Source organism: Pinus tabuliformis, chromosome 8 (assembly GCF_031772625.1).
Source record: "Pinus tabuliformis cultivar Carrire ecotype Pingquan chromosome 8, CPIR1, whole genome shotgun sequence".
NCBI lineage: Eukaryota > Viridiplantae > Streptophyta > Pinopsida > Pinales > Pinaceae > Pinus > Pinus tabuliformis.
Genome location: NC_142294.1, coordinates 1,529,275,770 through 1,529,292,765, shown reverse-complemented (window position 1 = coordinate 1,529,292,765; position 16,996 = coordinate 1,529,275,770). Strand labels below are relative to the sequence as shown.

The window sequence follows — 16,996 nt, the reverse complement described above, 5'->3', positions numbered from 1 at the left end:
CAGAACCATATTGGTTCTTCTATGTAATGATATCTTTCTCCTATTCCACTTCCAGTTATTGCACTTCCAGCTCTGCTTCAAAATTTGTCTTTGTTTTCTCTTTGTGGGCTTCTTTCTTTTCCTCTTCCTCTATTTCTATCTTTGTCTCTTCAACTTCTGTACTAACCTATGTTGCTGCAAACAGATTATCTTCCATTAACTCAATTGGGATTTCCTCATTGAATAACATCATGTCTATATGATGCTTTTGTTACATTAATTGCAACAATTCATCATTAGCCAATAATTATTCATCAAAATTTACATCAACAATATTACTTACTGGATTCACTATAGCATTGACTGCTCTAATGGTAGCTTCATTGTCCTCAACAAGATTTGTTGCTGCATTTACCAAACTTTCATCAATAAGCTATGTTGTTGTATTCACCAAATTTTCATCAACAAGCTTTGTTGCTCAATTTACCAAATCTTCATTAACAAGCTTCGTTGCTCAATTTACCAAATCTTCGTCAGCAAGCTTTGTTGTTGGAATCATTATGTTAACATCAGAAAGCTCTCTTGCTGGAATCACCAATTTTCATCCACTTCTAGTTGGGCATAGTGGGGTTCACGAGCATCTACGTGCTCCTTCTCTACTACTTCTAAAACTTCTTCACATACATCATCCACTTGTGGCTAAGCACAGTGGGATTCAACAAATTTTTCATCTCGTTGTAGATATGTTGTTATAGATCCACTTTCATCTTCAACTTAATTCTCCCCCTTACACTAAAGCTTCTCTCAAGGATATCCCGGCCTCCTTGGCTGCCTTGGCTTCCAAAATCACATGAAGCCTCTTAGATTTTACCATTTGTTGAGCGTTGGCTCACTACGACTCAACAAGAAAAACAAATTGTAGACATTTCATCTAATTGCAATAAAAACGCCTCTACTTCTTGGGTTCCACAAACAAACGAGTCTACAAATTTTCACAAAGTCAATGCTTTCGCAAAAGCTTTCAAAAAATCACAATTCCCTTTTTTAAGAGTTTTTTTGGAAGAAGTTTATGTAAAGCAACTTCCTAGTTTTGAAGTTCCAGGACAGGAGCATAAGGTATAGAGATTGAAGAAACCTTTGTATGGTTTGAAACAAGCTCCAAGAACTTGGTACAGTCGCATTGACACCTATCTCATCAAAAGTGGCTTTTGTAGAAGCAATCATGAGTCAACTTTGTATACCAAAATGCATGAAGGTAAAATTCTTATTGTATGCCTCTATGTAGATGATCTTCTTTATACAGGAAATATGATGTTAGAAGATTTCAAAAAAGCAATTCAAACAGAGTTTGATATGATAGATCTAGGAGTCATGAAATACTTCTTAGGCATTGAAATTCACCAATCTGCTAATGGAATTTTTGTCGGTCAACAAAAATATGCCACTGATATCATCCAAAAGTTTAGAATGACCAATTGCAAACCTGGAGATACACAAATTTCTCAAGGTGAAAATTGAGCAAAGAAGATGTAGCACCACTAGTTGATTCCACATTGTATAAAAGTCTAGTTGGTAGCTTGTTATATCTCACTTCAACTAGACTTGATATTATGTTTGCAACAAGTTTTGACTCCAGGTTTATGCAGTCACCTAAGATTTCTCATCCAAAGGTTGCAAAAACGATCTTAAGGTATATTGCAGGGAAAATAGACTACGGTTTGTCCTGTACACATTCAGAAAATTATTCACTTTCAGGTTATACATAAAACAGTTATGCATGGAGTTTAGATGAGCGCAAAACCACCTTAGGGTACGCTTTTCTTCTTGGAACCAATCTGATTTCATGGGAATCCAAGAAATAGTCAATTGTTTCAACACCTTCTGCAGAGGAAAAATATGTAGCAGCAAATTGAGTAGATTGTCAAGCTGTGTGGTTGAGAATATTATTGAAATATATTTCAAATATTTAGAAGGAACCAACACCAATCTACTGTGATAACAGTTTAGCAATTTCTTTATCAAAAAATCATGTTTTCCAAAAAACGCAAGCACATTGACACTTGTTTTCATTTCATCTGTGAGCTTGTCAATGATGGGGACATAGTACTTTGTTTTTGTGGTTCCAAAGATAAACTAGTAGATATTTTAACAAATCCATTGGGAAAAAATGTATTTGAATTTCAAAGAGAACGACTAGGCATTGTAAGTGTCTATACATGTAACAGTTGAGATTAGGGGAGGATGTTGAGATATTAATCTCATTTTCAGTTAGTTTTCAGTTAGGTGTCATCACATTTGATTCTGTTGTCTGCTAGCTGTCATAGACAATTTAGTTTTACTTGAGTTCTACTCTATAGGTGTCGAGTTTTACTTCAGTAATTTATTATTGATGTTTCTAATGTAATCTATTTAGTCATGTTGAATATTGAGAAGAGCAATCTCTGCTCCACTTTTCAGTTTCATTCTTTGTCATTAACAAGTGATGGCCACCCCATTGGTAGCTACGACAATTTGTATGTCTTTAGATCTTAGATGAATGTATTGAAATTTACTAAGCCTAGTTGATTAAATATATGTATAGTTATTTTTTTAGAATTCGTGACTCTAACAAATGACAATAAAATTTGGAGATTCAAGATTGAATTGAGATGCCAAAGATGAAACATCAGTATTCTTGTGTTTGAATTACTATAGAAGAATATTCTATTCATATCATGTATCCCTTGCTAATATAAATCATAATTCATTATTTTGTGATGTAAAAGTCATTCATGAGTTTTCATAATAAAAAGTGTTGTAGTTAGAAATCAGTTCTAGCTACATGATTTTCTTCATGAACTGTTTGTAATATAATGCACTATATTTTCTCACCAAAAAGTGCTAAGAGTGTAAGATTTAGATGGATACATACCATATCTAGACTACTTTCCTAGATGGCAAGTACAATAGGTACCCGACTGGTTTTAGGTATTGGTGATTTATTTTATTTCCAACTAATACAAGACAATAGTTCTTCAGGTGATGGGAGGAGCATGAACACTTTTTGAGGTGGAAGCGAGTTGGATTGTTCTCACTTGAGAAGCTAAGAGTTGATTGCAGACTAAACTATTGAAGTGGAATGATGAGATTGCAATACGAAGGATAGAGAGGTCCTTGAAATAGCGAAGAGTTCTTTGGAGCTTGGTCCAAAAAAATTAGGTGACAATGCTTAGGAATTCAGGTAGCAGCAACAAAGGATGGATGATGTTGGACACATATAGGTAAAATTTTTGAATTGTATGAAATAATAATAGACTCATGACCATATGGTAATTTGATCTACACCTTGTAGTTGTAGCAAGTCTATATGGTGTGTTTTCATTTGATTTATTGTTCCTAAAGATGTTTGAGTATATACCCAATATCTCCATGATTTGGAGTGTGTTGTATGTGTCCATGTCTATGTAGCATAAAAAGGGAATATCATTGTAAGACCTAGAGAGGCATTCATACCCCTTTATCATTTGTCCCTGTTGACTTGGTAGTTCTTGTCTAGTTTAGTTTAGTAGCCTCTATTAGGGAGTTCTTTAATTCTTGGAGGAGTGGGTCATGTGTTGGTTGGATGCTCTATGAGTGAACCATATTGTTGGTTGTAGACTCTAGGAGGTGAAGTTTTACATTCAGGGGGAGTACATCAATAGGTTGAATGAAGCATGTACACAAGGGACATCCTAGTGAACGAGAAATTGCAACAGTTAGGTACCCATGCATTATGATGGATGGTTGTTTCTTTAGAAGACCATCAATAGTTTAGTGATGTCTAACATGATTGAGGTGTGGGATAATTAGTACTAGGATGGACCAAATATGGAATTTTCTATGGAGGAGGTTAAGTAATAGTGAAGCATTTGTTGTAGAGGAGAAGATGTTTAAGACCGTAACAAATGAAAATTAAGAAAAATAGTTGTTAAGGGGGGTGTTGGAATATGTATCTGGCACTTGTCTTATGTGTGTGATCATATTTGAGTTGTTAATATTATTGGTCTAAGTAGAGATGGTTCTTTACGTAGATAGTATAATCCTTGTTTCTAAGAGGTTGCTCGAAGTAGTTGGGTGTGAGAGAGTCTCTATGAACTAGTAGTTGGGTGTGAGAGAATCTCTACAAGATAGTTCATAGTTTAGTGTATAGTTGAGATATTCCTTCAACCAATAGATGTCCATAATATTTTTCCTATTTTAAGATAAAATTCCATGTATTTACAGTTGTAACATTATTTGATCAACGCAAAGAGTACTCAACACAATTTTGGTGTGCAATATTTGTAAAGTCAAGTAGAGGATGAGGGTTAATGTTGATGGGATAAAGGAAAAAATAGAAGATTGTCACTACAAAGGTTTTACCATGAATAAAAAGAATGAAATAAGATTTTTCCAAAAAACGTATGGGTGAATTGTCTTCCTTAGATCATAACACATATTAAATACTAGCATTTGCACCTTATGTTGCAAAAGAAACGCCGTAAGGCATATAATGGGGAAGAATAGCATAGAGTGGGGAAGAATAGGTAATCAAATTCGTCAAAATTAAGATTAAATTGAACTATTAATTTTTCATTTACATACACTGAAATCGTATGCAGCATGGGATAAGAATCTCAAGTTATCATTCAGATAAATTTCTATAGTCCATGCTCTATTTTAAATATTTTACTCTTTTGTCATAATTGGAAGAATCTCAAGTTATCATTGAGATAAATAAATCTCCATAGTACATACTCGTTATATATATATATATATATATATATATATATATATATGAATGAAGATCTCTGCTATGATTTATATTAATGTGGCAATGCCATTTTTCTCTCGCAAAGTTGCATCCATTGGTTTTATTAAGACATTAAAAGAATCTAGCTGCTATGGTTTGTTATGATCGATGGGTTATCTTTCAGATTATACTGTAGATGATGTTAGATACATTAAATCATTTTGAAATAAACACGGAAAAGAACTCGAAACCTGCTAAATAAATAAATATGTTACATCTTTGTAGTTGCATATTTAAAATGATAAAATAAATATCTTACATCTTTGTAGCTGCATATTTGAAAGGATAAATGAGAATTCGAAAATATCGAGGGCATTGCCCACACTTCAAAAGATAACAACAATTAAAATTGCCTATGGGGAAAATTTTATTAACTTGTCGTATGCTTAGGGCCAATGATCTTCACATTCAATCTTACTTAAAATGAACCAAATTTTGATATACATCATGGCCTAAAATTATGGTTTAAAACCCTATGTATAAGGAGGATAACTTTTACATATGAATTGAGAAATGGTGCAGATGCATAGTTGGATCTTGTCACATTTTTCCCTATTATATTGGTTCCTTTTGTTACAAAAGGAAGCTTCACTGAAATATTTTGAACTTAGTATCCATATCACTTTTCTAATAAGATCTCCTTCTAGAGTGAGTTAATATGTATAAAAAAGTAACATGTCTTATCCTTTCTTCGAAAAGAGATTCTTACAACGCATTACTATTATGTCAGTACAATATCATACCAGCTATAACATCAACCAAAACCATGCCTGAAAGAAATTCTGGGTAGAAAGGAGCATGTGGAACTTCAACCCATTTCATGATATTTCTAATAGTCAAATGAAACATTTCTACCATGGTAGGTCATGGTAGGTCATAGGGAGTGGGATTATTCACATGATTAGAATCCAATTTATTTTTATTTGTAGTGGATATCCTTGTAGGCTAATAAGGACTGTGTAGAAATCCAATCACCAAATTAGTGCTCATCATGTGGGGTTGATTCCATCATGGTTACTCTTCGAGTGCCTCTTAAAAATATGTAGGTACTTGACTTCAATTGAGGATATGAAAGTGGGAACATGCCAAGCCATTTCAATCAATTAGATAACCTCCCTTCGTGGTAACTAAAACTCTAAAATTATTTCCGTTGACTTGAACAAACCCAATGTTACCTCTGCTTTCAAGAACAATTGTCACAGTATTTGGTTTCATTTCATCAAAAGATACCATATTAATTTAAAGTATCCATGAAAATAAACGCATAACCAAAAGATTTTCTACATCAATCATCAACAGATTTACTCATTTAATGATTGCATAATATCATTTCAGTAGGAAGCCCACAAACCAACATTTCTGAAAAGACAATAAAGATTACCGATGTATACTTTAGCTTGCACAAAACTATACTAATAGAAGGATCCTTTAGGCAAAATTTGCAAGTTTTTCTCTGTTCAAGAGTGGAAAATGTGCCAATTAAGTCTACAATTGGATTCTAGAAATAAAAATAAGGTAGGGTCAGTAGGTGACAACATCATGGTAGTTTCCTTTTCACCTAAGTGAATGAAGCTAGAAGAAGCCAATGTTTACATTTATCCTTGTTGATATTTATGTTATAAAGCAAGGAATCATTGAGAAATAGCCACAAATATCAAGGAACACCAAGATTTTGCAAAAGTACTGATATTGATATTTTCCCACCTTTGTTTGCACTAACTGAAATGTGTGATCCATGTTACATTTCCTATTTTTTTGTGATTGATTGCTTGTACTGGTTACTACTAGTGTACACTTTTTTTGGGGGATGAAACTCAATGCTCACAATGATGACTACTCTACATTTCTTGGGACTCATTTATTGCAACTATTGGGTATCGTGTTCCCTAGATTTGTTAAATTTGCAAATTTGAGTAGTACACAAGTTTTATTTCTTATAAAATTAATGTAAAATTTAATCTTTTCGACTTGAAATAAATCTTTATACTCAAATATTCATATGATATCACATAAGGATTAAATTTTCTAAATGTTTGGTTTGGAGACTATTGAACACAATTATCTAAAGTTTTGTTTGGAGACTATTGAACACAATTATCTAGATCTCTCTCCTAATTGCACACTTATTCCTGGATAAATGTTAACCTTAAGCCGTGACATGATTTTTCCAAACAAGGTCAAAAGTAAAGTGTACTCACCCACCATGCTACTTAGTTTAAAGAAAATGAGAAGGTCACGATCATAAAGTCACTCCATTGAATGGTCCATGTTAATGAAAGTGAGGATTTTGTAGTCTTTTCGCATGGCTAATTACCTTGAAGATTGTCTTGACTTGTATGTGGTTGGGAAAAGATGGGGAAAATAATTAAGTACAATCAACCAATGCAATATCAGAAGGCACTCACACAGGAGAAAATGCATTTCTGTTTGGTGAAATGTATTTCCATGTATGCTACGGCTAGAAATGTTTTGGTTCCATATAATATACGATTGAGCTCATCTAGTAAGTTCGTTCATGACTGCCCAGAAGACTTAGAACAAAGCAATTGTGTCAAGAACATGTGTACACAAAAGAGGTATGGGTGCCTCTGAAGGTAACTTTGGAAGATGTGGAATAGGGGAATGCATCTTCTTAAAATAATTGCATTCTATTACTGTTGTCGGGTCCTGACTGTTTAGGAAGAACTATCAACCTCCTTCGCATATCAATTGAAAACGAAGTTGGAAGACTCCACCTTTATGAAAACTCAAATATTACTGTGAACATGCTTAATGGAAAATCTGCTTTGCGAAGAATTCAATCTGTTATGGATCACATTCTAGAAATGAAGACCAGATTACATTCCTTCTCCTTTACTCATATTTTCCATGAGCCCAACTCCCAGGCAGATTCCTTATCCAAAGGTGGAGTGGACCTAAAACCCTATGTATAAGGAGGATACCTTCTACATATGAATTGAGAAATGTTGCAAATGCATAATTGGATCTCGTCACATTTTTCCTTATTATATTGGTTCCTTTTGTCACAAAAGGAAGCTTCACTTAAATATTTTGAACTTAGTATTCATATTACTTTTCTAATAAGATCTCCTTCTAGAGTGAGTTAATATGTATAAAAAGGTAACATGTCTTATTCTTTCTTGGAAAAGAGATTCTTACAACGCATTACTATTATGTCAGTACAATATCATACCAGCTATAACATCAACCAAAACCATGCCTGAAAGAAATTCTAGGTAGAAAGGAGCATGTGGAACTTCAACCCATTTCATGATATTTCTAATAGCCAAATGAAACATTTCTACCATGGTAGGTCATGGTAGGTCATAGGGAGTGGGATTATTCACATGATTAGAAGCCAATTTATTTTTGTTTGTAGTAGATATCCTTGTAGGCTAATAAGGATTGTGTAGAAATCCAATCACCAGATTAGTGCTCATCATGTGGGGTTGATTCTGAAGATCTTTCTTAACCTTATTATAGTTGGGTGGTTCTATTCATTTTTCATGAATGAGAATGTTCGTTTGTAGATCCTATTATGATTCTTATTTTGTGTTGGCAAAGCTTCGAGGTCCAATTGTATCTCATTCCCACCTTAGCTTGGGAGGTCGACACCACTCACTTCCAAATTTTTAACGTCGTAGTCTATCCCATTTTTTCATGCCATTTATGTCCATGAAATTGTGGTTTTGTAGATTAATCCCATGCAACCTTCAATGCAATTTAGCTAAGTTGAGTCATTCCAAATTTGATCTCCTCAATTTACTCCAGACACACCTCTCATAGAAGCACTATCTCACATCATTGCAAATTTATTCCTTGTAGAGACAATGATTGATTCCATTGACTATTGCTTGCTAGAAGAAAGCATTATCTCACATCATTGCAAATTTATTCCTTGTAGAGATAATGATTGATTCCATTGACTATTGCTTGCTAGAGAAACATTTGCAATTGCTTTTGAATATTAGTCTGAGTCTGATCACACTCCAGGGTTTCCTATATGGTATATCTTGCTATTTTGTAATCCCTGATTTCATGTAGATACATAAACATCTTGATGACTTTTCTTATAACTATTTGTAAGAAAATTATGGCTTTATTTAGATGTCATTCTAATTTGTGTTTTAATGATGGTTTCTTAGTAATAGATATATGTAAAAGTTTAATGGTAGTTTTTGTTGAAGATGATGTCATTCTAATTTGTGTTTTAATGATGGTTCCTTAGTAATAGATATATTTAATGGAAAATCTGATTTGCGAAAATTCAGTCTGTTATGGATCACATTCTAGAAATGAAGACCAGATTACATTCCATCTCCTTTACTCATATTTTCCATGAGCCCAACTCCCAGGCAGATTTCTTATCCAAAGGTGGAGTGTACCTGAAGGTTGGTATGATCGAGATCTCTGAAGTCAATGATGGAGTATTTATCGATAATCCTTTCCCTTTTTCTTAAGACTACTAGTCTTTGTATTGTTCAAGTTCTTGTTAGTGTTCTGCTATTTTAGAAGTTCTATATGGACAGTAAGTGCTTCAAGGATTCGTTCACGACAATCGAAAATGCAGAAAAAGGATAATACTAGCAATTGTCCCAAAAGGTACAAAGAGAGGCCGATAGGATTATTAAATTGGAATTGTTGAATTTTTCTAGAAGAGATGTTGGTTCAAGCCTAACGGATGAGAAATTTGAGCTGGCTGAAGACTTTCTAATTGTTTTTTATTATGGTAAAATTATATTGATAAGTCATTGGTTTTACTTTCAAAAGCTTGAAGGAATTTGAAGAGCAGGTATAGATTGCTTTGTGGGATTTGATCCCAAAATCATTGATTTGTAAATACATACTCAATGAAATGTTAATTGGTTGAAACCCTGCACAAATGTTTGATATAAGCAAATAAGCCGAAAAGGTTGAAAGGCTTAATTGGTTTGTAGAAAACCTTGTTTTCTTGGACTGGATCATTGTGCAATTACTTTTCTTTAGATGTTTTGTTTATATCTATATTACAAGGAACACATTGAATGTCTTATTTCATTTTAGAGTAAGTTAATTACCCAAAATCAAGAGGTTAAGTTAATTACCCAAAATCAAGAAACCTCTATAGATGGCCAAGCATATACAAGAATATACGAAGCTTGCTAAGGCAATAACCACCATGACTATTCTCTACCAATATATTTCATTGAAAACCATAATTGTATTGTGCAATTACTTTTCTTTAGATGTTTTGTTTATATCTATATTACAAGGAACACATTGAATGTCTTATTTCATTTTAGAGTAAGTTAATTACCCAAAATCAAGAGGTTAAGTTAATTACCCAAAATCAAGAAACCTCTATAGATGGCCAAGCATATACAAGAATATACGAAGCTTGCTAAGGCAATAACCACCATGACTATTCTCTACTAATATATTTCATTGAAAACCATAATTGTATATTGCATTTATAAATTCAAAACATAATATTAGAAAACATGTTGATATATTGCTATTAAAAAGTTAATTCCATTAGAAACCATGATATTATTATTATATTTTATAAAGAATAATATACATATATAGAATGATACTACATTGAAAACCATAATTGTATATTGCGATTAGAAAGTCAAAATATAATATTCGAAACCATGCTAAATATGACATTACAAACCTTGAATGTCAAAGGGAGAACTTAGAAGTTGGAAATTAAATGACCACGGCCATTCTGAACACCATGTCTATAGAGACGTTAAAAAACCATGGTCAATGCCAAATTAGGAGGCACCATGGTCAATGCCAAATTAGGAGGTCGGAAGGCAAAAAAAAAATAAGAAAATACCAAATCGTTGCTAACATTACATGTAGCAAGAATAATAGAAGCACTTCTTCCCCATGGATGCCTTCCTGATTGTGATCTCACGCTGGCCTGAAGACGGCCATGCCTGAAGACGACCATCTAAACATGATCTCACGCTGCCCTGAAGACGACCATGCCTGAAGACGACCATCTAAACATGAACACACACGCTCGCCTTAAAATAACCATGCCTGAAGACGACCATCTAAACATGAACACGCACGCTTGAAAGGAGGAACAACACACCAGACACTATTCAGATCAGCTAATGAAGTGAAGCAGTGATATATTGGAAAGTCTCAAAGATGCCGACTTGAACAACGTTTCATGAAGGACAACATAAAACCGATATCCCAACTCATTCATTTCATTATCCCAACTGATTCATCTCATGATAAAACGAGAAAATCTAAACATCTTTTAACAAATATAACACCTCAATTGGAGGAGAAAGGAGCTGCTAACATTGTCACTAAAATCAATGGTTTCAACATTTCCCATTTAGCAAAGTTTTTTGGTGTTTATGCTCCTTTTCTCTTTGACATTTCATAGACATAGCTATGTAACTAATGACATTATTTTTCATTCTTGACCAACAATATTGATTTCTTATGATTGCAATAGTCTTCTAGTAACTACTATGTCGAACATATGGAACATTACACATTTTTTTAATGCTAGCTTCCTTAATTAATAAAAATTAGGAACATACACTTTTTTGGTATACATAAGCATTCCATCTACTTTATCTTTATCTTGTACTATCTATATTTATGTCAGATTTTCCATATTTTCAACACACATTGTGGTAACAATCTCCAAATCAACACTGCAATAGTCTATCTTCTAGTCTATCTTCTAGTAACTAGTATGTCCACGCATGAAACATTACAAATTTTTTTAATACTAACTTCCTTAATTAATTAAAATTAGAAACATACACTTTATTCTATACATAAGCATTTCATCTTCCTCTATCTTATACTATCTATATTTATGTCACATTTTTCCTATATTCAACACATACACTATGGCAACAAGCTCCAAATCATTACATGTAACTACTTAAATATAAATTCATAAATTCATAACAAATCACATATCTATTTTAAATAAAGAATCCACAAAATCTCTCTTTAAATACATGTGGAAACACCACATAATTTTTAAATACATGTGCAAACACCACATAATTTTCATTTGAATTAGTAATCTTCAAAATGAGTGCACTAGCATTCAATTCATTAATAGTTGCAAACTTTTTTCAAACTTTAATATCCATTCAATTTAATTCCCTTATTTTTATAAAATATAATAAAAAAGCAATGTTAGAAAATCCTTTTATGAATCTCTTATACTATCTAGCTGCAAGCCCATGAATAACATTATTTAAAATTGTTAAAAAATAAATTTAATACTATTCAAAACTATGTATAATTAATTACATTAAAAAATTTAAAAATTGGAACTACAACGAAGGAAAACCTTCAAGCTTTCAAGATTTCTCCGCAGACAGTCGGTTATAAAAGAAAAATGTAACATAAATTTCCAAGAATTTTGACTAAAATTAACGCAACCTTCTTTATTATGTGTCCTCAAGCTTCTTTATTATATTTTCTCATCCCAAACGTTCTTTTTAAAAGAAAAATGCTGCATCTTTTCATTAATTTAAACTAAACCGCGTTCTTGATTTTTTTTAAATTTAAATAGAGGTTTTGATAGAAAAATGCCAAATAATTTTTCAATAAAATGTTTGATAATTTCTCAGGAAGAACAGAAGCTCTGAGCTCTCTAGTTTTTACGCGATAAAGTTAGGTTTCAAAAGAAAAGTGCAGGATAGATTTCAAGAATTTAAACTGTAGGAAGAAAAACCTGCAGGCTCTCGTAAGTTAAAATAAATAAATAAATAAAATTGTTCCATAAATCATTGAGAATTTAAAACGTAAGGAAGGAACATCTGTATTCAAAGTAGATTCTAAAGGAGGAGTGCCGGATAGATGTTGCAGAAAAATTGCGGCTCTCAAATTTTCAAGAACTTAAACTAAAACGAACGATCTCCTGTGTTCTCAACATAAACGGAAAAAAAGGAAGCTCTAACCCCGGTTTTAAAAGAAAATGTGGTATAAGTTTTCAAGAATTTGAGCTTAAACGAACGATGTGAAATCTGCATAAAAATAACATGTCAGATAAATTCTCGAGAATTTCAATTAAAATTGCGATATCTGGGCTTTGAGGAGCACGGGCGACCGCGGTCATAAAAGAAAATGTCTGGGCTTTGAGGAGCACGAGCACATTAAATTTAACTAAAAATCGTTCTAATCTTCATGTCGATCAAGATTTCGAATCTTGCGATAAAGATTGCAAGGATCTGCAAAAGAAAGAACTTAGACGCCCTGTACCTGTGCAATCTGGTGCGGAAGCGTTGATATTACAGGCCGCAGGGAGCGAGAAGGCGAGCGTTTGATTTATTTGAAAGCCGAGGTAATCGCTGCTACGGAAAAGCTGGAAAAGGCAGTCGGACCTGGCGAGGATGGCAGCGATGGATAAACATCAGTCATTGGTTGGCTGTGCGCTGGTGTTATTATTTCCAGTAATGTAGTCTACACATGGTAATATACTTATGAGGGGGGTTGTGCAGTCGGGAGAGGAACAGGGCGGCTGTGAAGCGGGTTCGCCGACGCTGCTTCCTGCTGCTGCCATGAAGGCCACCACGCCCATGACTACCATTAAGAACTGGCAATTTCTGCCACCCAGCGTCACAGTGCTGATAATCTCGACGGTCTATTCTCTAAAACAAATCAAATCAATCGGTTGCGAGGCGGAAATTTGGGGCTGTAAAGATTTAAAGTTTACCGGACTACGAACTACAACAGAGGGCCTTGCGTTGTTATTGACAAGATCCAGCGCTATTTCCATGGCAGAGTTACAAAGCCTTCCAGCCCGGAAACGTCTGGCACGCATTTTTCACCGTTTTCGCCCGTCGCCACAACAAGAAACCTGCTGAGATACTCCTTCTTGCCAGATGCGATGCGCAGCGAAGGATAATGAATCGGTAACATAAATAATATAGCCAGATGTCAATTCGACGGCAGAATATATTTCCATCGTGTAACATACAGAATGGACGGTAGAAAACCTTACACAATAACTTATTTCAGTTTTATTTTAGTTTTAGATCAACGATCAAAATTTCTTCAATCGTCTAACATCATAAATCTAGGGTGAAAAATAAGACACGGAGGCAGCTGGATAATTTATCTCAAAAAGAAACGCCTTACAGCGTAATTATGAAATAAGTTAATAATGGACTTAGCTTACTTGTTTATTGAATACCATGTTATTAGTTAAAAAAATAATAAATAATAAAATAATGATTAATTTTTGCATGCGTTTTGGGTACTAACGATTAGTTTGGTTTAAATTCGCAGATGAATGTCCGTTTATTTGGTTCAACTCTTCTTTATTGTTGCAAGGCTAGGATGAAAATCCTGGACTTGTAGTTTGAAATCTGCTGAGGGGCCTGCTTTCATACAAAGTACAGCTGTTCAGAAAAGCGAGGTTTCAACGAAAAAGAGGGAAGGGATAGGATGGGCTGGATTGAGGCCCTCAAGGATTGTCTGAACATTTACTATTAAAAATTTTTATTTAAAAAGGTGAAAATGAGATAAGCCGATCGTGTAAGAAAATTGCATTTAAGTTTTGGTTTGATATGAATAAAATATTAAATAACTATATAAAATATTTAAATAATATAAACTCATAATTTTTTTTAGAAAAAAATCTATACTGATGTAACAAAAAGCCAATAGTTAAACCAAATAGTTTACTGATCATGCTATGGTCTATACACTAAGATTTCCTCAGAATCCATGTTGAAAAACGAAAGGAGAGACTTGAATGGCATCGCCAGTGCCAGAGACTGAGATTTATGATACGTTGATAAATTGTGTGGATAATATCACAACACAGTCAGATTTATTTATCGAAGATATATTTTTGGTAGCGTTTAATAAGATTTATTTATCGAAGATTTATACAGATTATGTTGTATTTAACTGTTTAAACATTGTCATTGTGCGGTTTATTTGTAAGTTTTAGTTTATTTTGTTGGGATGTGATAAGAGTTTTTGTTGTAATTAAAATATGTGTTTAAATGTATAAATAAGATAATTTAAAATTTTTTTAGTAATTTATTCAATTTTATAATTTATGTGTGATTCTAACCAATTTTTTTTTTTTCAAAATTAACATAAAAATATATGACAGATTTCCTCATTTAAATTTATAATTACAATATATCAAAAGTTAATAAAAATTATGATGGTTATGTTATTTTTTGTATGAGTCAAAAACCAGAGCAAATGATCACCTCTGGTGCGCTGGAGATTTGGGTAGAGCATATTGACTATCACATGTATGAGAGGGTGGTGTTTTTTTTGGAAAATTCTCTTCTTGTGTTATTTTTGTTTGGGAAATAACCAAAAACACGGGTTATCTTGGCTTTCTTAAAGGCTCAATCTTGCTCTCTTGTTAGCTCTTAGGCCTATTATTTTGTTAAGTATGACAGCAACTATATATACAAGGCAACTGTTGATGTACGATGTTTTTGAAATTTTGATAATATAATACAGTTACCTTAACCTTAACTTTAATGAACAAAAAAATCTCAACTAGTGACACTATAACCTAAATGTTTTTCATAAATATTATTGTATGTTTTATTGGCTAACAATAATCCATTTAATCCATTTCATAAATAGTATTGTAAAATTTTATTTGATTTTGTTTTTGTAAACTGGTTTGGTACCAGCAATACCAACAATCTCAATCAACCGGAGACAAATTTATTTTTAGGAAAACCAATAGAAGAGACTAAGAAAACCCATGGAAGAGACTAATTTATTTTTAGGAAAAAACAACTAAGAAAACCCATGGAAGAGACTAATTTATTTTTAGGAAAAAACAACTAAGAAAACCCATAGAATAGTTAAACAAGGCCGTGACAGGTAAACCTGCAAACACAGAACTACTACGGCGGCACCAGTACTGTTCGATGCTCCCGCATTCTGCATCATACTGATGCATTGCGCGAGATCAGTCTTTCTAGCTGTCTTCTCTTCTGCTGGATCAAAGGATACGCTTTCTGGTAGTCCAGAATGGCCTTCAACAAATGCCTGAACGAGAACTCTGGCCACAGAACGGGTGTCACACAGAGGAACGTGAAAGAAGACTGCCATAACAGAAAGTTACTGAGCCTTATCTCCCCAGATGTTCGGATCAATAGCTGCGGCTCTCCACAGTTCGCGGTGTACAGATGACGCTCAATTTCCTCTGCCGTGACTGATGATTGAAGCCCATCAATTTCTTCTGATGCTGCACCATCTTCGTCGCTTTGGCTGAGAAAACCTTTGTCAGCGAATTCGTATTTTTCATGAACTTCAATCCTCCTGCTCACAGCTTCATGGCAGACGTTTTCTACTGCTTTGACGATTTCGTGAGTGGAAGTGTAAGGAGCGAAAATATTAAGGATGACTTTCTCATTGCCTTGGCTCATAGCCATAGCTTTTTCTGCCGCTCTCCTGACCGGCTCGGGAAGAAGGCTCAGCTCTCCCAGTATTTGCACGCGAATTCCATATTCTGTGACCATGCTTTCCTTGTCTATCAGCGCTTCCAGCTTCTCCTGCATCAGATTCATCAGCGTGGCCACCTCTTCTTTCGAGCGCTTGAAATTCTCGATGCTGAATGCGTACACGCTCACGCATTTGATGCCTGAATCATAGCAATCCCTCAAGGTATGCATGAGGGTCTCGTATCCGAATTGATGGGCGCTCGTCTTCTCCATCTGACGATGGGCTGCGTATCTTCGATTGCCGTCCATGATGATCGCTACGTGTTTAGGGATGGGGCCAGCGCATATCACCCAGATAAACCATCTCCTTAACACTTCGTATATCGCGTTTGCACTCGAGGCGATGCCTCTTGCAACAATGGATCGCAGGGCGGCCACTTCCATCTTGAAACTCTAACACTGCAATTTCTTTCACTACGCCTTTTTATGAAGACTGCACCCTCTACCGCACATAGAATTCAATATTTGCCTTCTGACGTTTTCCTTCCCAATGAGGTATAAATGTGAGGAAAGCCCTATTTCCAACCCTATTCATAGTAAATGTGCCCTGACATGGGCCGATATAATACAGGCTTATGGCTTGATATGGGCCAATATAAGACAGGAGCGGTGATGAGAAAAAAAATAATCATTTATTATATGTACCTATGTCAAGCGGCATTTACTATGTAATAGAGTTGAAAATAAGGCTTTCCTAAATATGACTGCTGCCACTCCATAACGGATTTTACGA

General features: G+C 34.2%; 1 pseudogene; it reads right to left on the bottom strand.

The window, feature by feature from the left end:
* Nucleotides 1-15,613: 15,613 nt before the first annotated feature.
* On the bottom strand, nt 15,614-16,723 carry LOC149241751 (dehydrodolichyl diphosphate synthase CPT3 pseudogene; annotated as a pseudogene).
* Nucleotides 16,724-16,996: the final 273 nt, after the last annotated feature.